The 25155-nt window shown below is 37.7% G+C and overlaps 1 protein-coding gene across 2 annotated transcripts in view; it reads left to right on the top strand.

The window, feature by feature from the left end:
- The first annotated feature begins 2612 nt into the window (after nt 1-2612).
- LOC122813347 (putative ferric-chelate reductase 1) overlaps nt 2613-25155 on the top strand; it is an 817655-nt gene continuing 795112 nt past the window's right edge. For both annotated transcript variants that reach the window (XM_044085613.1, XM_044085612.1), the window contains exon 1: nt 2613-2703. The gene's annotated coding sequence lies outside the window, so the exon portion shown is untranslated. The remainder of the gene's footprint in view (nt 2704-25155) is intronic.

The raw sequence follows: 25155 nt of genomic DNA, 5'->3' as shown, positions 1-25155 counted from the left end.
CAGTAGTTTGAGGAAACATACCAACATGAGTTGGGACAGGATATGTCTCATCACTGACATGGGACCTCATCATGTCTTTAAAAACATCTATAAAGGACAATGTATAAGAGCTGCACGCATGTCCTCCACAAAAGACATTATGTTAAAAGAAATTGAATTTATCAAAATCATGTTCATCAATAGAGGATATCCAGAAAATTTGTTGAATGACATAAATAAATATATTGTAAGTGAATGGGGAAAGAAGTTTAAGCCTTTATTAGGCAATTATAAAAACATGACTTCAACACAACAGGATAATGAAGCATTGGAACATAGCAGAAGGGTATGTGTTTTAACTTATTCCCCACTGGTTCATTATATAGAGACATTTATAAAGGAACGATGGGATCAGTTTATTGTAAACAAGGAGTCCATGCAAATACTGGGCATTCAGGCAAATATTGTTTACAAGACAGGTTCCAATATTAAAAAATTATTAGAATCTAAACATAGGAAAGTCAATAGAGTAAACAACATCACCACAAAATGTGGACAATGCAACCAATGCAAATTTATTAGAGTATGTAGAGGATGCAGGTAAGAAAACATCAATAGAACATATCTACAAAGCAGATATGGGAATTGCAATTCTAAATTTGTGATCTATTTTGCTACCTGTGTAGAATGCAGTGCATTCTACATAGGTAAGACAGAAAGGCACTTCAAACGACGCATATATGAGCATCAGTATGCCATTAGCGTTAAGGACAATAGAAATGCCTTGTATCGACATATATTAAATACCAATGACAGCCATCATTTTTTGTTTAACATTATTGACATGGTGGAACCTTCACCATATGGTGGAAATATCAAAGATATTCTTGCTATGAAAGAAAGTAAGTGGCAGATATTCACAGATGCCACAAACTATCCAGGAATTAATGATTTTATCAGCATAAAACCTTTTTTGACATTATTGAATAAATAGATAGGAATTCACTGTGTACACTATTAAACATTCAATATTACATATTGGAAATTCACGTGCATTATAACTGTATCAGAGTTATATTACACTATATTATTAAAGTGTCCATGAGTTACTGTTATTAGAGTAATATATCATTGGGTAGGATATACATTGGGCATAATGCACCCACAGGTTAAAAACTGTGAATGAATTGGGTAGTGTATTAGAGAGTACTTTGTATGTCAATTGACTGATTTTATAATGCTTAGGTCATGTCATGTCTCATTTTTCATTTAAATTATTTTACATAGTTTTTAACTTGACAAAATGTGTATTAATTAAGTTTGGCGCCAAAATTGGGTCAGCAGTGTTATTTAAGGATTGTAGAAACATTGAGATTAACGTTCTGAGGAAGTCTGCTGGTACAGATGAAAGTGCTTAACGTGTTTTAATTCTGTGATTGTCATTTAATAAAGTGCTGTGTATCCGAGCCGAGGCATCCATCGTTTTTTATCATACCAGAAGCATCACTTTGGATCATTAAGTTGTTGTTCACTTTTACATAACAATAATAATAATTTACGGTGCTTTGCAGTCCACGACCACTGTAAAGCATAGCTTGATTCTACAAAGCTTAACATTTCCATTTAGCTTGTGTCACAAGCATACCTCTCAACCTCTTTATCACGAAAATAATGGGAGAACAAAGCCCCAACGATAGGGACAGATTTTAAATATTGTCCTTATAAACGTATGCTGCTAAAATAAAAGGTTTTGTGTTACCATGCCTTTTCTGAAGGATATGACGTCTGAAACTCAACTGTTGGTGTCATTCTATAGTGAATGCGCTCCTCACTGATTTACCAGAGAACCGCAAATTTTATGAGGAACAGACCAAAAATATGATACAAAATCTGGACTGTTAAGGGGTACGGCACACTTTTTGAGACCCACTCACCATAGTGTGTCACATTTAAAGAAATGCTTACAGACAAGGCCAAATGCAAGGAAAAAGTCAAAACAGGTTAAACAAGCGTATGCAGTATTAAAGTTAACAGTATAAATTATACTGGCAGTTTGTAACTTACATATAAGTAAGTAAGTAAACAGCGCAAACACAAGAAGCCGTGAAGCAAAAAAAAAATCAAAAACTGACAGACATAGACAATTTTCGCTGTTGGAAAATTTATAACCTCTGCCTTAAACTGTTATAAAGTTGATCTGTGTTTTCGCGCTCACTATCAAACAAAAGTAATGCCACTTTTTAACAGAAGAATTCAAGAGTTTCCTCTGAGTCTGTTTCTCGGACAAAACAGTTTCACTTTAAGGGGTTACGGTTGAAAAACAATACCAGGACAAGGACATCCAAGGCTGTCTAAAAGTTCGTTAAAGGCGCCTTCCACATTCCTGCCTTTCAAGTTACTGACTGTCACGACATCAGACAGTGGCAAGCCTGTCCCCGATTACACGCGCTCCGCCTCCTACTATTGCTGTACACACTTTACACACTTCCAATTGCTAATATATACAACTGCTCCACCTCCAATTGTTGCTGTATCCACTTTACCACACCTCCAATTGCGCTCTCTCTCTCTATGTATTATCGGCCCACCTCCATGTAATGGCTGTACCCGCCCCACTCTGCCTCCAAATCTACAAAAATGGGACTAAGGCGGAAGTTACTGTAGTGAGATGAAACTGAAAGAGCTAGAGCAGGCAACTGTAAAACAAAGGTAACCAAAGAAAAGGTGAGTAACTGAAGGCATAGACACAGATTAAAATAGATGCTGTTTAACTGAAAGCATACTTTGCCGTCTTAAATGAACTAACGAAACTAGGGAATTGACAGTTTCGCTAACAGCAATAGGTGCTGTTCAGAATGCCCTCACACACTGGAATTACCTTGTTTTTTCTGGCGTCACCTCTTGGAATTGCATAGCATTTTTCTTTAACACTACTGTACTGGTGTACACCGAAATGTAACGTCGGTCGTGTAACACATGCACATTGGATGCACACAGGCTGCCTGTAAAAGATAACCTTGTTTTTTTTAAAATACTTACAGGGAGAGGTTTTTAGTCATATAAATTAATAGTTTACCTCCTCTAATAACACGTTTTGTTTATTTAACTCCTTGTCTCTGATGTTTTGTTTCTCAACAAAATCTATGTATCTGTGTTTGTTTTATTTTAATAGTTTTACTTTTTTGTGACATACTGTCAACATAGCCGTTTTACAGCCCCCCCCCCAAAAAAAAAAAAAGTGTTGTTAAAAGGGTTATTGATTTGGTTGCCTATGTTTACCGGGTAGTCTGGCTGGGAGGCACGAGTTGACATAACAAGTAATAAACCCGTTGCATTCAGGATGCATTCAGGTATCAGTTTCAAAGTTTTTACAGATGAAATGCTTGAACAATATAAACGGTATTGATGTAAACCGTTGCTAAACCTATGAGTGGATATTATACAATATATGGGCATTGTCAATTTTTTAAAAACTACCAACAATATTGCAGGTTTCTAAACACTAGTGCATATACTAACTACTCACAGTTTATGCAGCCGGTAGGTATACACACATAATAGTTTATAGTGGTATATACAAATACAGACAGATATTTACATCCAGAGGTGTAGCCAGAAATTTGTTTTGCACTCACCTATAACTTAAAAAAATTTACTCAACTCTCAAAATGCTGCCCCTATGCACTTAAAAAAGGGATACTTTATTTTCAACTATTGTCACTTGTAACTGTAAAAATGCTTTTTAGAGGTGCATTGTTCTTAGGAAAGCGTGTTTTGGATAGCATTGTCAATAGACAATTGTTCAGACAGTTCTAAACATTATGTACTGTTGAGCTATAAAGTTTCGGAGAGATGTCTAGAAAAAATTTACTCACTTGTGTACAGTTAGTATGCCTAGCTACACCCTTGTTTGTGACTAACCAGGCATAGTCTCTGCATATACATACAGGTGTAATTTTAAGTTTTAACATGAGAGAAGGATGCATTAGGCAATCAGTGATGCCAGACATCGTAGACATTATTCCCCCTAAAACTCCGAACCCAGGGGGCATTATTGTACTTAGATAACGGCTTCCTGTTTATTTTATTAAATATATACATGCTTCATATTTTAGTTACGCCAACTCCATCTAATATTTCAAAGTTGCAGTAGCATCTGTAATTGTTGGAGGAAGTAGTTTACATCAAAAACTTTAAATTATGCACAGACAGACAGGCACACATAGATGCAGACAGCACCTACTCAGAAATGTGCCCTGCAATCACAGCCATGTTCTAGACACATGAGATGTCTCATTGTGTTGAAATGAAAGAAAAATAAATTTATAGAGTGCAAGGGGGTTGTAACTCCCTCCCTCTCAACTGTCCCTGGTTTTGCAGAATGCCCCTGATTTTAAATTCTATTCTTGTTCATACTATTTATTTTCTTATAAATCATCATGGATTGCAGTCAGACAGTAAAGCCAGACATTATAGTTTTATATTTCTTAGTCCTCCCCACGGTTGGGTAGCGTTCGAAAGACATGCGTGCGTTAATGGGTGTGCCTTCGTTGAAGGTTGGGTGTCGAGCTGGCACCTCGGCATTTCGTAAAAATCTACTGCCAATCATTAGCGGACCAGAGTTCCACTGTGGCAACACTCTCTCACACACACACACACACACACACACACACACACGTGCACTCACAGTCACATACACACACATAATAACTACATTACCTTTTAATTTATTTTTTCACCTCACTAAATACTTAGGAAGGCGAAACTAAAACAGCAAGTCCTCATAACTGCTTTTGTAGTTACTTCCGCTAGTTGACTTTTTTATTTATTTATTTTTTTTTTATTTACTTTTTAACACTCACAAAGTTATGTTTCGTGAGCTTAAAAAGTGGGAACTTAATATACTGCCATGAAGTGGTGCACTTGTTTTTTATGGGTGCTCTCTGTACATTACTACTTTATTGGTGAATGTTTGTTGTCCAATAGGTGTCAGTGTACATTTTGTCCATTATCTAATGTTTTGCAGTCTGTAGGAGTTAGTCATGCTTACGCTGTGGATAGGTTGTGGGGACATTATCAAAGGAGTGTGCCTAAACTGATTTAAAACAGATTTTGAAAAAGGATGTCATACCTCTCAAGTGCTATGATTTATGCATAGCACTGTGAGTTTTACATTACTCCTCCTAGTTTTACTAATTAACTTGTTTTATAAAAGCAGATGTTTAAGGATACATGCAGTATTAAATGTCTAAACAAAGCTTTAATTCCTTATCTCTAGCTATATATAAAGTGTATTGTAAGAAGGCATTCTATTCTGAAAAGAAAAAAATGCTCCTCTTTCTGATCCTCCTCAAGGCTTCTACAGGCCAGGACTAGGTTATACTTTAGAGGTTGAGAGGTTTGCATTCCTTCTGTGTCAAATTTGAAAATATTTTTTTTAAGATAGTGAAACTGCTTACTAAAATGTGCATAAACAACATAAATGCTGCAGACATTTCATTTAATGTAATGATTTTGGTGACAGTTTTTTGGCAGCCCAGTTTATGATAACCCTACAACATAGTAGTAGTAGTAGTAGTAGTAAGGAAATCCAAATGATTACATTCCCTTTTGTTTTTGTACAGGGTATTGGGTTTTGATTTCTTAACCTGTGTAGTTAATAAAGTCCTGTCAAAAACATTTTAAATGTAAGACTTTGTAAAACACATAAGATAACTGAGCATGAGTGACTAAATATTTGTTTATTTAGTGACATTTGATTACCAGGGAAGTCCAACTGAGTAGAAGCCCATTTTCGGCAAAGGCTCATAGAGAAAAGCTCCAAATTATTGCAAAACATTTTAAGAACAATACTTTTACAATCTTCAAAAATAAAACAAAAAACATATGTAGTTTAAATAATTATAACAAATAAGACATAATATAAAAACATTGGTTAAGAATCGATATAAGGTATATGACAGTTTAATATTTAGAAAAATTTAGACAGTTTGTAGAGAAATTAAAATTAAGTTAGTCTAATACGAATAGGTATTGCAATATGAAGTGAAGGAAAAACAGGTTTAAGGTATATTTAAAGAGAAAGTCAGGGAATAGAATTAGATAGCAGTCGAGAAGTAAGTGAAGAAGGAAGAGTAAGGAGGTATAAGGAATGAAAAGGTACTTGTTCTCATTTAGGTGATATAGTTTATCCTCGTTTCGAGCAAGAGCAAAACCAGGCTTTAGCTAGGAAGTCTTTCAGAATGGTTTTGAAAGATGAGAGGGAGGCCTATAGACCTGATGGATACAGGTAAGGAGTTCTAGGCCTTAGCAACCTTGTATGATTATAGACAATGTCCAGCAGATTTTATAGGTTTGTAGACAGGAGTTTTTGGTCATTTGATCACAATGACAGACTGGGAACATAGTTATGCAGAATATGTTTAGTGCTGGAAAGGCAGATGGATGCTGGATAATTTGATATGTGCTAAGAAGTTGTGTATATGTTAGTTAATGTAACAGTTCTAACCAGTTTAGGCTTTTTGGTGCTATACAGTCGTGTGATCTGAAATTGCTGTGTGCTGCAAATTTAGCAACTTTGCTATAGCATTGTTCAAGTTTTAATTTTTGTGAAGCCTGGAGGTTAATAAGGATGGGGGCACTGTAAAGAAGTGTGGGGAGGAGATAAGTAGAAGCAAGCACAGTTTTAGTTGTGTCAGTAAGAAAGTTTTTGGCACTGTAAAACATCCCTAATTTTTGATGAGTTTTTATTTTTGTATACTCAGGTCAAATGTAAGATTATAATCCACTATCAACCCTAATGGTTTATTATGAGAAGTGATTTCAGTGGTTATATTATTAAGACATAGGACTTTAAATTTTATTTTTTCATGAGAGAGGGGTTTGGGGGAAAAAAGTAGTAGTTTGGTCTTTTTTGGGTTGAGTATGAGTTACGAAGCCATGTTTCAGTGGCTGTTATAGCTTCCTGAGTAATTTTTTGGATGTGTACCACATTGTGCAAATGAGAGTGGAATCGTGTGAATATTGTATTAGGGTGGTCTGTTGTGTGGAAGTATACAGGGTGTTGGTAAAAAATATTAAAGAGAAGGGGAGGGACCAAGGATAGAGCCTTGTGGTACACCAGTGGTGACTGAGAGGTAAGGAGAGAGTGTGGAGTGCCATTTTACTGACTGATACTTATTGGACAGGTAGCTTTTGAACCAAAGAAAGGTGGACTGGAGAGAGACCTAAGGAGGACATTTGAAGTAGAAGTTTGCTGTGACAAAATGTGTCAAAAGCTGTAGACAAGTCTAGAAATAAGAAAGAAACAAGTTTGCCATTATCAACTTGCAAAATGCGCTCAGCTCCATCAACTGGGCAACCCTTAAACACATGCCACTAGAAGAGACTGTAGCGCACTTTAATGCTACATTCCTAAGTATCCCTGACACTCATGCCCCAGCATGAACTATTAGAACAAAATCAAACTCTGCACCTTGGCTCTCTAAAGAAACCAAGTAAAAAATTAATCTTAGAAATAAAACCTGGGACAAATGGCGTGCTACTAAAGCCCCCCTTGACCATCTAACATATCGTCAGCATAGGAATGATACAAAAAATCCATTCTATTTGACAAAAAAAAAAACTACTACCACAACCTCCTGCAAAAACACCAAAACAACCCCCAGAAGTTCTGGTCAGGTATAAACCAACTTCTACATCCAGGACAATCTACCACTCCAACCCCATCAAACCTCACCCACAAACCCCCTGAGACTACTGCCAATGCCTTTAATAACTTTTTCCCTGACACTATCCAGTCCTTAGCCAACCAACTAACCCCCACAAGTTCTACCCCTACTCCTGTCACACCTGCTACCCATCCCCCCTTCAAATTCCAGCCAGTCCTCATTACCCTTATCCAATCCCTAATTAAAAAAATAAAACCCACCACCCTATCAGCCGCCCTCCTCCCAGCTGAGCACCTTCAAAAATCAGCAGATACCATCGCCTACCCTATCACCATCCTGATCAACAGGACACTAATAGAAGGTGCCATCCCCTCTATCTGGAAAATATCCCATGTTATCCCACTCCATAAAGGTGAAGCTTTTACAGAACTGTCCTTCTACAGACCTATAGCCATTCTTTCACCGTTAGTCAAAATAATGAAGTGTGTACATAAGCAACTTATGCACTATCTCACCCAGAACAATCTGCTGGCCAACTCACAGCATGGTTTTTAGGCCCCATCACAGCACCACCTCCACCCTCCTTTCATTTACTTATGTCCTACAACTAAATCAGAACAATAATATGCTATCCTCTACTCTCTTCTTAGACCTCTCTAAGGCCTTTGATATGGTTAACCACCAACTACTCATTCAGTCTCTGGAATCTATTTCGCTGGACAACCATGTTATCTAGTGGTTCATCTCTTACCTCAACAATAGACAACAAGCAGTAATATGGCAGAACAAACTGTCCACCCTGTTACCTCTCACCCTTTGAGTCCCTCAGGGTTCAATTTTAGGTCCCCTACTCTTTTCTATCTTCATCAATGACGTCTACACTGTCCTCCCAAAAGCAACCTGCATCCAATATGCAGACGATTCCACCCTGATTTGCTCTGCCTCCTCCCCATCAGAACAGCAAACCCTAACCCAGAATACATTTCACATAGTTGAACACTGGCTCTCTAATCGCAGGTTACTCCTGAATACTAACAAAACTAAATTACTTCTGTTTGCCATCACCAGTAGATCCACCCCACCCTCCATCACCTCCAACAACGGTACCACTATTACCCCTGACACCCACACTAAATTATTAGGGGTCATAGTTGATAAACTCAAATTTGATTTGCATGTCAATAAAATTAGTAAAACAATCAACAAGAAGCTCTGGTCACTATATAGAAATAATCCCTCCCTAACCCCATTAGCCAGGACTGCCATCGCCCGCTCTCATCTCCTTTCCACCCTTCTATATGCCTCCCTCATACTCTCTAATTTGAATAAATCCAAACTCAGTAAAGTGTTACGCTCCTATAACAACATTGCCAGATATGCCACAAACACCACTGTGAAAACCTCAAACCTCAAATGTCTAGGATGGCTTGAATTACCCAACGTATTACTGGTCAACCAGCTTATAGTAGCACACAAAATACTCAACAAACCTGAAAATACTCCTGCATTCACAAACATACTAAAACCTTATAATAACCCCAGGCCACTATGCTCATCCAACAAACTCCAGATCCAAACACACACAGTTAACAATGCAGCTGGAGCCTCCCTCTTTGCCAACTTTGTTGGTAGAACATGGAATTCTCTCCCAGCCAACCTTACACTGGAATCCTCTCTAAATCTCTTCAGAAATGGTTCTTATCTAATTTGCTAATTGCTGACAAATTATGTTTATGTGAAGTTACTATGAATACTGTGAGTTCCTTCCTATGGACTGCATTTTGTATATACTTGTAAATTTGCATGCCTTAACTGTTTTGCCTTGTGTGTCTCTGGAGCTTTTCTCCCTGGGCCTCCACTGAAAATGGACATATATCCAGTCGGACTATCCCGGTCAACAAATGTAAAATAAAATAAATAAATCTCTTGTTTTATTGACACTGTCTATAAATGTTAGAAGGGCAGTGTTATTACTATGGGAAGGATGGAAGCTATGTTGTGTAGGGGATAGGAGTTCTTCCTGTAGGAGATAGTCTAGCATTTGTTTTGAATACATTTTCAAGTATTTTGGCAAGGGGAGACAAGATTGGTATAGGTCTAAAGTTACTAATGTGTGTTGAATTTCTTCCCTTGTGCAGAGGGATAATGTGTGACTTTTTTCCAGAGAAAGGAACGTGGGATTCCTAGACTAATACATTTATAAGGATTGAGATAGGATAGGAAATGCTATTGGCTGCTATTTTAGGAAGCAACTTGGAAGGTCATCAGCTGAAGAAGAGCACAGCTTAGGTTTAAGAGTAGTTTTATATAGGATGTGGGCATAGGTTTGAAGGTGAAATTTAAATTATATTTATTTATTTGTCTTTGTTTACTCAACTAGTCCAGCTGGGAGATATCCTTTTTCAGTGGAGTCCTGGGGAGAACAGCTTCACACATTTTATGGACAGAGGCCATCAATAAGAAAAGTATTATCCTAAGTAAGACCCCTAACACCCTCACAAAAATCCCTTAATTACCTCCCTACTAACATGTCCTCCCTCATAAAGATGCCCATGATACTCTGGACCCAAATGGCTTTGGGTATGTGGTTAGGATTGTAAGGACCCTAGTGGTTGTTAGCCTAGTAACAACCTATGACCCTATTATAATAGCAGTTTAAAAATACTTTGCAGAGAAATAATCTGTTAACCATTTTGCTGTAATTAATTTCTAATGTCTTTTCTACCATTGTACAGAGAAAAACTGTTAGACATTTTATTTTATTTATTTGGCATTTGTTTACTGGGAAAGTCCGGCTGGACAAGAAGTCCATTTTCAGCGGAGGTCTGGGGAGAAAAGTTCCACATTACAAACAACAAAATAATAATAGTAATAATAATAATATTATTATTATTTATTTATTTATTTACATTTGTTGACCCAGAAAATCTGACTGGACACAGGTCCTTTTTCTGCAGAGGCCCTGGGAGAAAAGCTCCACAATAAAAACAATTAAAAACAACAATTAATTACAAGCGACAAGAAGTATAGGTAGGTTTTGTTTAACAATAGTAGTAAACAGTTATAGTTCAAAATGAAATTAAGTATTTAGTTAAATGGTACAACACATATCATTGGTGCCATAAAGACTAGCAAATATTTTAATAGATGAGCTAGCAGCTATTACCCTTGAATAACAGTGGCTAAGATTACAGCTGAGATATAGGTTTACAAGCAATGTATTTGGCTGCAATCCGAGATAGTTAGAGGGGTGGAAGAAATGGATTAGAGAGGTTGGGGTGGAGATGTTAGAGAGGTTTGTTACAGGGGCATGTCCAATGCTCTTTTAGATGAGATTTTAGAGCAGCTTTGAAGTTAGTGTGTGATGACACAGAAGTTATAGTGTGAGGAAGGGTATTCCATAATTTTGCTGTGGAGTAGGAAAAGAAAGCTTCTCCAGCAGAGTTCCTGGTTCTAGTTACCTGTAATTGATTTTTGTTGCTGGAGCATAGTGGTCTGGTGGTATGATAGGATTGGAGTAGATTTTGGAGGGAGGGAACTTTTAGAGGATGATTTAGTAGTTTGTGGGTGAGTGAGAGTTGGTACCATTGAAGGAGGTGAGGGAGTTCTAGCCAGCCTAGTTCAGTAAGTGAGGTGCAGTGGTGGCTACGATAGTTTGCGCCAGTGTCAAACCTAGCTATTTTGTTGTAGCAAGCTTCGAGTTTACCTAACTCACTTTGCCTTAGACTGGTAAATATTGGAGAGGCGTAGAGTAGGGTGGAGATAATGTGGCTATTTGCAACTGAAATCTTGGCTGTTTTGGTGAGAAATTGCTTATTTTTGTATAAAGCTCCTAGTTTTTTGTATATTTTTTATGGTTGATGAGATGTAGATGTCAGACTTGAGGTTATTGTCAATTTTAACTCCAAGTAGTTTGGTGTGGTCTGTTGGGGGATAATGGTGTTGTCATTGGCTTTAATATTAAATTGGTGGATGTGTAGATTGTGTTTGGTGGGTTGGAAGATGAGGAATTATGTTTTGTTTGTGTTAAGTATTAATTGTGCATCTGAAAGCCAAGTTTTAACTGAGGAAAAGGCTTCCTATGTGGTCTTTTGAAGTTCAGGTAGGGAGTGGGCTGAACAGATGATGGTGGAATCATCTGCATACTGTATGAGAGTGGCCTGTTTGGTAGCAGAGGCTAGATTATTAGTGAACATGGAGAAGAGTAAGGGTCCAAGGGTCTAATAATAATAATAATAATAATAATAAATAAAATCACTTAAGATTTTGCAAAATAGTAGATTAGTGCAACAGTAGTAACTACCACAATATTGTGTCAGTGAACAAGTATAGTAGCTATTTACAGAAATTGAATAACACAAAAGAGTGAAAAAAGAATGTGACAAAAATAGAAAGAAAGAATCATGAAAGAAAGTATAGACAAGGAAGAGTAAGAGAAAGAAAGAAGAAGATGATAAAGAATAAAGTGAAGAGAGATGTTAGTGAAAATGAAAGTAAAAGGGAAAATAAGGTGAAACTAGACAGGAGCAGGTGATGCAGAGGTAAAGGTTAAGTAAATGGCAGACTGGATAGTAAAGGTTAAGTAAATGGCAGACTGGGTAAGTAGAGAAAAAACAAATGAGAGGATGACAAAAGGATGAAATCATCCAGGATTAACACAATAGCAAAGCCATGAGTTGAGTATGTAGGCTTTGAGGTGTTGTTTGAATTTAATGATGTTAGAGGTGTTTATGATTTCCTGAGGTATATTGTTCCATATCTTAGTAATGTGATAAGGGTAGAGTGAGTCACCAAAAGTATAGTTTGGTTTAGTAATATTCTGTAGAAATTTATTGGAGGATCTTAAGTTTTTATTATTGGTCTGTGGTTGTAGTAGTTTTTGGAGATATGGACATTTGTTGGGTTGGTATAGCATGGAATGAGCAGAAGGTAGTTGGGTGAAGTTTAGGAGATTTGGCAGTTCAAGCCAATTCAGTTGATGAAGAGCAGTACAGTGATGAGATCTGTTTTGGTAAAGCAATATTCAGACTTAGCTAAGTCTGTTTTCTTTAGGTTAGTGAAGATAGGTGAGGCATATAGAAGAGTAGAAAGTAAATAGCTTCTAGCTATAGATTGCCTGGTGGAGTCTGTGAGGTAATGCTTAATTCTGTATAAGGATCCTAGTTTGATATGTGTTTTTTGATTACTACGGCTAGGTGTTTATCAAATTTTAAGCCTGTGTCTATAGTTACACCAAGCAGTTTTGTATGAGGGACAGGTTCTATAATGGTGTTACTTGAGGAGGAAATAACAAAGGAGGATTGATGATGGTGGGGTTTTCTGTTGGAAAAGATTATTAATTTAGTTTTACTTGGATTAAGGATAAGTTGATGTTTGGAGATCCAGGTTTCTGTAGAAGTAAAGGATTTCTGAGTTACATCTTGGAGTAGTGAGAGAGAGGGAGCAGAACAGATTAGAGTAGAGTCATCTGCATACTGAATAATAGTGGTAGTTTGGGTAGTTTTATGTAGATTGTTGTTGAAGATTGAGAAGAGGATAGGGCCTAGGATAGACCCTTGTGGGGCTCCAACTGAGAATGGTAGTAGAGAGGAGAGTTCACAGTGCCATTTAACAGACTGCTGACATTCAGATAAGTAACTTTGGAACCATGTAGGTGAAGGTTGGCTAATGTTTAGTAGGGAGAGTTCTTGAAGGAGCAGTTGATGGAACACTGTGTTGAAAGCTTTGGACATATCAAGAAAGATAGAAGCAACATGTTGATTATTATTCTTAAGTTGGTTGACCGTGTGTGTGAAGCTTAATAGGGCAGTAGTGGTACTATGACCAGGGTGAAATCCATGTTGGGAACTAGAAAGTAGATTGTTATCAAGGAGATGGTTGATGAATTGGAGTTGGATGCATTTTTTTCCAGAATTTTGATAGAGGAGGCAGAATAGCTATTGGTCTATAGTTAGAAAGGTCTTTAGATAAACCTCCTTTGTAAAGTGGGATAATATGGGATATTTTCCTGAGTTTGGGTATATAATGTTCTGTAATGAAACAATTGATCAAGATAGAGATGGGAAATGCAATGGCATCAGCAGCAAGTTTTAGAAATTCAGTGGATAGATTATCAGCAGCAGTAGTAGTGGGTTTAAGGTTAGAGAGCAATCTTTTAATGAGAATGGTATGGATGGGTTTAAAAGAGAGAGAGAGTTAGTGGTTACAGTGAGGTGTGTTGTTAGGGTAGGTGTGGGATTAATAATAGCATTGGTTAGTGAATGAATGGTATTAATGAAATGCGTGTTAATCTGTGTTGCAATACTTATTGTGGAGTTAGAATTGTTGGGGGTAGGAGTAGAGGCAAGTCCAGGTTGTAGTAGTTGCTTTATGGTGACCCAGAATTTATGTGGATTATTATGGTGTTTTTGTTGTAGATTTGTGTAGTACTGATTTTTGTTACACTTAATACATGTTTATGAGATTTTACAGAGATCAGTTTCTGAAAATCGTTTAACATATCTACAGACTGCAAGAATTTTTGTTCATATTTTGTACAAATAGTTTGTGAATACTATAATGACATGATTACCAAATAAGATGATGATATGTACAGAGTGGAAAGCAGTAACAATATCAGTTTTATAATAGGTCAGATACAGCTGTGCTTACAGTAGATTGTAATTCCATGGATAGAAAACAGTAGCAGATCAGTAGTATAATGAAGGGTAGGGTGCTAGCAGAGGAGAATCACTGGAAGGGAAAAAATAGAAATAAGGTGAGGAGATGGGAGAAAAGGAAAAAAGGTAAGATGCGAGAGTATAGGTGTCAGTAAGCTGGCAAAGATGATAGAGAAATGCTGTGATAGTACAGTTATTAATCAAAGCTGTAGGAAGGAGTTTGTAAGGTAGGTAGAGAGAATGTTTGTAAGGTAGGTGGAGATAAATGTAAACTGAAATTACATTAAGTATCTTTTGACCGTGTTGTCCGTTTGCTGGTACTAGATTATGCTAGTAGTAATAACATAGAAAACTGGACAGTGCTTGCTGACATCTGAGTAGTATTAGGCATAATAAAACTTAGTTTTCCAGGTGGAAGGTCTTACAACTGCTGATGGACAGGTATTTGCTGTTTCATCATCCCTGGAAAGAATTAAGCTTAGAAAATGGTCTGTCTGAGAAGTTAGTTAGTTTTTAATCACGAAATTGTGCATTTATTTTTGTTCTTTGATGTAAAATACTTTATTCCCTAAAGGAAAATACACATTTGATGTTTCTTCCCTGGGTTCCAGTATGATCACAGTGACATTGCCTCATTAAGTGGAAAGACTTCATTTGTTCAGTGGGAGTACCAGACATGGCTTTGTCAGCCAGTGGGTGCCAATCAGGGCTACAGAACATACTATGCTGCATAGCACAGCTTTGGACTTCGAGGCACTGAGGAGTAGGGAGCTGGTTGAGATCCAGTTGTCTGATGTGTCAGAGGAAACGTAGGTGCAGCTGCTACTGTGGGAGGGGGCGAGCCAGAATGTAGCAAAACAAAACTGTCTACATATTCAACAGTGAGGCATCTATTCCTGCATTCCCACATCTCATTTACAAAGAAGTAGAACAGGAGGGGACAAAGTAAAGAACCTTCAGGTACAGCAGTTGCCACTGTTCTTGAAAAGGTAAGATTCTCATTGAGCTCTGCTTTAAAGGATCTGCCTGGTAGGCAGCTGTTGAACTAACTGACAGGATTCGTTTTTAGTCCAAACTGGACTATTCAGTCATGCAGCAAGGCTTGAGATACAGTATCAAGCACCTTGCTAAAGTCCAGGATGAGGGTGCATCTACACTGACCTCTCTGTTTATGGCTGGAAGAACATGGTTTGATAAATGGATTAGTTCAGTCTTGGACCATATTTAGCCTGAATCCATATTGGAAACCTGTATATTATTGGTATGGAGATACACAACTTTTTCAAGGAGTTTTCTAGGTCCATTATGAATAATCCCATTGTGTTTAATTGACACAAGATTATATAAACCCAAAACATCTAAAACCTTGGCTAACATATGCCTCACATGGTCTGTCAGTCTGTTGTGAACAAGATTTAGTGATGTTGGGGTAAACTTTTCTCTGACTTGTTTGCATTCCTGATCAGTGCTTAGTGCCACAGCTTTAGCTTACTTATTCCCCCAAATGATAATGTCCCACAGAAGCATGTGTACAGAATTTGCCCCAGGATTACCTTTGACTTTCACTTATTTCCTCTTATTTTGAAGTTCACTCAGAAAGCCAAGTAGTACAAGTCAAAGGTCATTCTTATGGCCCTTAGTGGTCTTGGCAGGTTTGGTACCTGTACTTTGGTCTCCTGTTGGGGAAAAGCCACCCCCTTCAGGCAAGATTCAACCAGGCTTTCACATTCCTTAAGCCACATAGGTAGTACAATTCTGATAATGGTTTTGAACTCTTCCTACCTGGAAAGGATGGTGCAAGTCCACCATCTTCCCACAGGAAGTCTGTGAAAATGTGCAAAGACAAATGTACACATTTATGGACTACTCTTAATCTGGAGAATTTTACCATTTTTGTACAGGCCCTGCTATCCATACACAAAACTCATTCCACCATGATAGTTGCTACTTCTCAGGTCTTTTTCAAAAGTACATCAATGCATGATGGTTGGCTAACAGTTTTATTTATTTATTTATTACAGTTTGATGACCAGGATAGTCCACTGGGCCTGGAAGAGCCCGTTTTCAGTGGAGGCCCAGGGAGAAAAGCTCCAGAGGATATAGACAATTTTATAATAGTTATACAGAAGTAAATAAAATAGTAGAACAGTGACAAATACAGAGATAATATGCAATTTGCTTAAAAAAAGACATAACATTTCTAATCCTAGGTAATGATTTACAAAAGTGAGATTCATGTAGTCTAAACATATTAAAAGTACAGGCATTTCAGATGAAACAAAACATGCCGGTAAAACATTTATGTGCAGATAAAAAAAAACAAGCTTTTTTTTGGAAGTTAGAAATATGAGGAGAGGACAGAGAGAAGAAGGTGAGGTGGGAGAGGTAAAAGGTAGTATATAGTGGAGAAAGGGAGTGGATTGGGTGGAAGTTTATGAAGTATTGGGTAGGGAAGGAAGTAGAGGCAAAGGATAAAGGCAGTTGCCTGGACTTCACTGAATACTTCTGCATAATGCTATAGGCTGGATGTGATCTTGATAGCTTGATCTTACTTTGGAGCTGCAGTTATTACGGGTATGTTCACATATGGCGACATCCTGGAGGATCTTCTTGGGACTCTGTATTAATGGTCAACAAAGATGGATATCCTCATCTCAGATATTAAAGTTATGAAGAATGTGTCCATGTTCCTTAAAGCATTTTCCTCCATCCCTATTCCTCAGAGAGTAGGAGTTCAGGTGATTCATTAGTCAGGGATCGGACAACTCATGCAGATAGTAATCTAGCATTTGACCAACATGTGTCCAAGGTAGTAAGAAAATCCTTCTATGTTGGTCAACTTATAAGTAAGGGCATGGCATCTAGGTTCAGAGAGGTCATCATACCACTGTACTCGACCCTCATCAGACCCATCATAGAGTATAATGCTCCCTTCAGTAAGTACCTTACAAAAAAGTACAGGGAGTAAACACAATGTCCTTTTCTAATCACACAATATTCTTCTCTAATCACCTGAAAGCCTTGTCTCTGTAGTCGTTATCATACAGACATCTGAGAAGTGATCTTTGCCTGTCATACAAGGCATCACTTGACCTTGCTTTGGTGATCCTTTTGCATATCTGCAGAATAGGCAGCATCAGAACTACTAGATTAAAAGACCTAAATTTTGCTTGTGACATAAATAGGGCATGCTGGAGTAACAGATAACAGATATGTTTCTCAGAGAATTCCCATTCTCTGGAACAGGCTCCCCATCCATGTGAAGCAGAGTTTCTCCTTATTCCAGTTTAAACCCAACTTGGACCAATGGATAGGCAACTGGAAGTTCGGTTCCCTATTAGTAAGTCGAACGCTTACTTATCAAATCCTTAAACGTCGACCCATCCGTATCGAAACGTGAAAACATCGAACGTCCAGAAGAGCAAAACCGGAAACGTTGAACCGTCATGGTTGGCCTTCTGCGGTATAGCTCTGTAAGGTAAGTGTGTGATAGTTACTGACCTTAGGGTTAGGGTGCGGGTTAAGGTAAGTGCGTGGATGGTAATGTATGTTAGGTTTAGTGTAGGGTTGTGTTAAGTGTATGTGTGTCAATTATTTAGTTTGTTTGGGTTTAGCTTTTTAAGGTAAGTGCGATAGTTACGGACCTTAGGGTTAGGGTGCTGGTTAAGTGCATACTTGGTGGTATATGTAGGATTTAGTGTAGGGTTAGAAGTAGGGTTTATTTTAGGGTTAGATGTAGGTATTTGGTTAGTGTATGTATGTGGTTTATTTAGTTTGTTATTGTAGGTAGTATGTAGCGGGCGGTGGGGTGGGACAAGTATGATAGTTCGATGTTTTGAATTTTGCGGTTTAGGGTATTCTGCGTTTTTGCAGTTCGATGAGGATGGGTCAACATTTAGGGATTTGATAAGGAAAGCTTTTGTGTTTATAATATAGACCCGAAAAATCACCCCTGGTCTGGCACATATGTCTGTGATGGACAGAATCAATCAATAAATTACCCCCTATATAAATCAAATTCGTGGGTCACATTTGGGTTGCATGGCTAGGCTTATAAGGGCTCTAGTGGTCATTAGCCTGGTACACACCTATAAACTTATGATCCTATGCATAGAGAGGAGTGGCCAGTAGACTTCTGAAGTTTATAGTGTCAAGTTTTCTAAGTCCTATTGACCTTAGACCTAGCAGTTGGACATACTCATCCAGAACTAACATTACAGTAAGCACATATCATTCATATCCTTCCTTCTTCTGTCTTGTGTTTTAGCTTGTAGTCTGATATATTCAAATATAGGACATCGTTTACATGCATAATTTGACTTACAGTATTAATCCCAATGTGAGGTAACTACAACACTGAAAAAGGGAAATGCTTATAAGGGATGGGAATAAGGATGGGTAACAACAAGCAGTATGCAAGTTAAGAAAGATTGTGGGGTTGAAAGTATTTATGGACAAGGTGACTGAAAAGGAAGGATCTGCTTGTTGGTACATGGGTATTAAAGTCCTAGAAGGATAGTGTGGGTCAGCAGTGGTTGCAGGATTGGCTTCTCACCCTAATGGCTGTGACTAGTGCTGATGCATTCAGGAGAACAGATCAGGGAGTATTGCAATCCACTTTTCACAGCTCAGGGGCTCATTGGAAGCCCGCTGGGCCTAGCTGTGCAGAGGGAGCTTCCATGAGTCGTCTGGAAGTTGAAGGAGGAGGAAGATAGGAAAGAAGAGGGATGGATAACATGGGTGTACACATAGTTGCATACAATGTGGGAGGGATGAACAATCCAGTGATAAGGGAAATATGTTGATCAGTTTAAGAAAAGGGTGACAAGGATGTCATTTCTGCAGAAGACAAAATTCTGACACAGGCAATCCAGAAAGTTATGTCAAAGAGGATTGAGTATTTGTTTTATTTATTGATTTGTTAACCTGATAAGTGGATTGGTCCTGTAATCCTTTTCAGCAATGACCCATGCACCAAGACAAGTACAAAAATTACAATGAGGTACATGCATGCAAATGTACTATAAAGATAATATTGTTTACAGTATTTAAGCTGTGTCACTGGTAGCACAAGCATGGGCAGTGCAATCTGAGTCTGAAGTACAGTAGTATAACAGACTGTGTAGAGTTTAAGATTTTATGTATATAATTGCATGGTGCAAACACAGAACACACATATAAAAATAAACACAGCAAGTACAGAATGTCTCAAGTTGGAAGTAATGAAGAGCTGTGTGATGAGGTCTTACTGAAACTTGTCAAACATTGTCAAAAAGCAGGAGCATGAGAAAGTCTTAAAGTGTTTAAGGATCTTTCTCTGGAAAAGAGGGTGCTGTATCTCTTTATGAATGTCTTGGCAAGTGTAGCAGGTGAAGATTGCTTGAAGACTTGGGATATAATATTTATACTGACATAGTAAAGAAGGACAGTGTGATGGTGAAGACATGGGGATTGTGATGTTATGTATGACAATCTTCCCAAAGCTACACACTTCTCTGCTTTACATTTCAAGAATCTGGCAAAGAAGCGGTGCCAGATATGGCAGCTACCATGTCTGAGATTGCTGAGCGGAATGCTGGGAAAGAAGTGCAGGACATAGCCTTAACGGATGTTTTCATCAAGATGAGGAAAATAAATAATAAGACTGGATCCTTACATCAAAGAGAATGAGGAAAAACATCCAGAACATTATAGAGGCAGTAAATGAGTACTCTGATATGCTGCAAACCCTGATACATAACAAAGAAAAACTGAAGGCAAGGCTGGCAGCTTCAGAAGCAAAAGTAGATCTTTTGAGCACTGAATTAACCGAACAAGAATATTGTGCTAGGTCCAAAAATAGGGTCTATATTAGATCAGCGAAATGGCATTACAGCGAATGCCGTTTCGCCAACACATATATAGACCGAAATCCAAAAATAGCGAAGGCTCAGGTCAGCAATTTTTTTTCCCCAGGGGGGTGTGAAGGTGAAGCCCCTCACTTTAAGTTTGAAATTGTGTCTATGTGTTTTTAGTGCAAGCTATTTTTTTCTGGGGGAAACAAATCGCTGTTTTTAACGTTCGTGGTTTAGTGCGGTTGCTGATTACATGTCGATGAGGCATTCTTTGGAACGCCTCTTCGAGCATTTAATATAGACCCCAAAAACAGCAAGATTAATGGTGTCCTGGAAAATTAATAAGAAAAGATTGTTAGGGTTTATCCAGAAAAAAAAAATGGCTGAATAGACAGGAGTGGCACCGTGTGATATACAAATTGAAAGATCCCTTAGGATTGCATAAGTACTAGCTAGAGAAAGGAGGCAGATGCCTAGACCAGTCCTTGTGCATTTTTTCAGTTATTTGCTGAAGGACCACATGTCATCCAAGTTATGGAAAATTGACTATAGACTAAAAACTGGTGAATCTCCAGTTTATATTGGCCATGATTTTTCACTTAAAATGAGAAAAAAGAGGGCAGCATTTGCTCCAGTTGAGCTGCAGTGCAAGATGAAAGGGATACGTTATAAAATGATATATCCAGCTGCCATAAAATTCCATTTCCCTAAAGGTATATAAAGGTGCTGTACACCAGAAGAAGTGATGAACTTGCTACAAGAGGGTTCTGCTGGGCTTTGGATAATAGCAACATCAGAGAGAGTCAACAAACAGCAGGTGGTGAGAGTGAGAGATAACAGGCCAAAGGGTATGTTTCCACTGTTTAAAAATTATAAGGCATTGCAAAGTAAAGCAGACACAGTTAAAGAACAGTGATCTAAGGGAAGAAACTGTTAAAACAGAAAGTTGAGTCATTAGATGCAGTGGAAACACTGGAGGGTATGCAGAGAGGGACAGGCCACATGACTGTAACCAAATAACCAAAGTACTGTTCTGTTTTGTTAGTATTAACCAATACTGAGACTCAACCAATCTTGTCAGTTAAAAAGACAATGTGTTATAATGCTTTTCTCTTGTCAGCAAGTGATAAGTAGTTTTCACCTTTCAGTTGTCTTAAGAGAAATTGTTATACAACATGACATCTTTGAAAGCTGAGAACTGACAGACACAAGAAGTACATGGGATAATGACTTGCTTTCTGTCAGCTTAAACGTCAATTGCAGTTGGTTGAATTTTGTTTCATCTAGAGCTTATTAGAGATAGATTTGTTTGAGATATATTATGTGAGATAAACATGAAGTAATTGTCCAAGCTTTGTAAGTGAGCTAGTTTCACCGATATTGAGATTTTGAGTTGCATGATAACAAAATTTAACATAGTATTATTGTTATCTTTTAATGACAGATGAACAGGTAATCATTTAAGGATGTTGGAAAAAGATAGCAAAGTAACTGGAGAAAGTGTGAAACAGGAAAATGTAAGCTAATTCAAAAAGACAATAAGATAGCCAAAGGAGGTAAGGACATTTGTGGACTGAAATAAAAATAGGTATATAAAGTTGTTTTAATAAAAGAAAGCAAAGAGAGGGGCCAGGGTTCATGAGAGGTAGCTGTGGAGTAGTGCAAAACAAAATACCTTGATGACAAATTAATGTTTTTACCCTGAGAAGTATAAGGGAAGAGGCAGGAGTTCTGTACTTAGAAAGGAGCTTTCACCCTCACCTTGGAAGACAGATGCATGTAAAAATGTACATAGTTATGCTGGAACTTAAACATTAGTTTGGAAAGAGGTACAGCACCAATAACAGAAGGAAGGAAACTAGTTTAGTAAAAACACAACGCAGAAGTGAATATGCTAACCTTTTGTGTAGGCTTACAGAGTTACAGAGCAAGGGAAGTGTAAAATCAGTTGATAGAAGCCAAACAAACAATATAGAGTATAAGATTAATTTCTTGGAATGCGAATGGGTTGACTAATCCAATCAAAAGGATAAGGAGTTTAAATCTGGCAAAAAAAGATAACCCTCAGATGCTTAGCAATCCAGGAGTGACACCTTTCAGATGATGAGCACAGCAAACTAGGATTAAAGGGCTTTGAACCAATGGTGAGCTCTGCATATAAAGGGTTAATAAGACAGGGGCCTAATATTATTGAGGCACAGAGCTTTTCATTTGGAAGTAGAGTATGCCATTAAGGTGAAACCAGTGTTATGCAGCAGTCAAAGGCTATTTGCAGGGGGTTAAGTCAAAATTGGTGAAGGCATATATTCTCTCTAGGACAGAAAGAAAACTTGTTAGTGCAATTTCACTAATAATGGGGAATTGAAATAGGTCTCTGGCAATTCTGATATGCGGGAGGTACAAAAGGGTCCTAAACGTTCAAAGACTGAAAGGTATACCAAGAGTATGTTTAGGTCTTTGGGATTAGTTGATGCATGGAAGGAAGTGTTTGATATATATATATATATATATATATATATCTATATATATATATATCTATATATATTTACTGTAGTCTATACCCGCGGTGGTGAAGAGGTAGTGTTGTCGCCTCACAGCAACAGGTTCTCTCGTTCAGTTCTCAGCTGGGGTGCCTTCTGTGTGGAGTCTGCTTGTCCTGACCACGGTGGAGTGGCGTTTGAAAGACATGCGTGAATGGGAGTGCCTTCGTTGAAGGTTGGGCATCGGACTGGCACTGTAAAAAATCGACTGCCAATCATTAGCGGACCGGAGTTCCGCTGTGGCGACCCCTAACCAGGAAAAGCCAAAATAAAAACAACAACAACATTTACTGTAGTCTGAAATACAGAAGATGGCCAAGAACAGACCTGTCACAAGAGCATTGCATAGATTTAACAGCTATCAGGATAGGACCAATAGTTTTCTCTAGTCATTTCCTGTTTTGCAAGTAGCTTTAAACAACAATGATATGAAAGTGAAACACTGGAGATTCCCTGTGTAGTACCTGGAAAATAGTGACTTTAGTAGTTGGATTGATAGGACTATAGAAGGATTATTAAACAATACCAGGGAGACTGTCCTAATAAAATGGGATCATTTGAAGTTTGAGTTTAAGAAGTGAATACAGGAATATATACATTTCAGAAAAGGACTAATTAAACAAGCTAGAAAGAAATGCAAAGGCTGATGCATTTACAATTGAAAAAATGTAAATTTAACAGAAAGTGACTCAGACAAGATATAAACCATATTACAGCAACTGCAAAGAGAAGAAGATAATAGGCTTGGTATATCGAAAGTTGTTGTTTAATCAGTTTTTAAGTGTCATAACCTTATCCACTTTAAGAGAGTGAGAAGCCAGTGAACTGAATAAGGAAATCACTGTAGAAGAAATGAAGGAAGCAATGAACAAATTAGCATCTTATAAATTCGCAGGACTGCATGTTAACCCAATAGAGATTTTGAGGTTGTGGGGGGGTTACGTTACAGCAAGTATGGTTACGTCTGTTGAATCATATTTTGGTGATGAAAAAGATCCTGAATTCATGGAAAGAGGGCATTATATTAGTAATATATAGAGTGGAAGCGCCCATCCAAACCTTGCTCATATTGGCTAATAACAATATTAAATGCTATTACAATGTATTGATGGCTATAAATATGACTAGATTAGCAAAGCTTGTCCCTGAATTAATAGATACTGATCAGTGTGGATTTCTGTATGGGAGCATTTGATAACATTATTAGAACTTTAATGATTATTCAGCAAGCCAGTGATGACAAGGAACTTGTGATGATTTTATCATTAGATGAGGAAAAGGCTTTTGATGTAGTAGAGTAGTCTTTTTTATTCACCGTTTTGAGACAATTCTGCTTCTCAGAAGAATGTATGAAGTGATTTAGGGGGATATATCATGATCTGACAGCTCACTTTAAGTTTTCAGCCACCCTCTCTAATCACATTCTCTCACTAAGTTTAATGAAACAAGGATGTCTGGTCTCTCCTCTACTTTTTTGAACTGTATTTGAAGCTGTTAGCTATGGCAGTTAGTTGCTTGAGTGTGCAAGGATATAAATGGGAAAAGAAAGAAAAATGAAAATAGCACTTTTTGCTGACGATGTGATATTGATAATGAGAAACCCTGCAAAAGATGTAGAAATAGTCTTTCAGGTTATAGATTCATGTGGCCCAGCCTCAGGATATTCAATGATTAAGGAGAAAACTGAGACAATTGACATAAATATGGAGGAGAGTATACAACTGGTGGAAAACAAATGGAATTTAAGAAGGAGGGTAAGTTGAAATACCTAGGTATATAGCTTATAATACTTATGAAAAATCAATGCAGAAAACATATGATGAAACATCAAAGTTAAAGATGTACTTACAGAAAAGGAAAATTTTCACTCTAGATTTCAATCAGAGTTAACGTGTGATACTGGCATGTTACTTCTCACTTGTTATACTTAGGGCAGCTATTTTGGACTTTATCATATCAAAGGATTTTAGACAGACAACAAGGGAATTTGGTGAGGGATTTTTATGGATGGACTGTAGATCAAGAGTAAGTTGGGATAAGGTCACTATGCTGAAGGAGTGTGGTTCCTGACCTAAGACAATATTTAAAAGTGGTACAACTAATTTATCCACTGAAATGTCAGATACCTGCTTACAAAATGAAATGGAAGTAAATGCTGTTGATAGGATGCCGGGACCGAGGGATGTAAGACAAGTTAGAAATCTTCTGGGGGAGGAAGAAGCAGGAAATAAGTTAACCAGTATTAGACGCTTAAAGTAGGGAACTGAGTAGATTAGTTTTGATAAACCAACTGAAAGGATGGAGGCAGGATAACATACCGATGGGAGGTAAACAGTACAATAAAGGATGCCAAACAGTGCCAGCCAGATTGAAGTTTTTAGACATGAAGATAAAGTATTGCTCCCAATTAATAGGGAGTAAAAGGCTGATGGACTAGGGAGAAGTTAGGGAGATTTTTAAACTACCTGTAGGA

Source organism: Protopterus annectens, chromosome 10.part0, assembly GCF_019279795.1.
Source record: "Protopterus annectens isolate FY-2018-M chromosome 10.part0, PAN1.0, whole genome shotgun sequence".
Lineage (NCBI taxonomy): Eukaryota > Metazoa > Chordata > Ceratodontiformes > Protopteridae > Protopterus > Protopterus annectens.
Note: the sequence above shows the minus strand (reverse complement) of the source record. Positions and strands in the feature narration are given on the sequence as shown.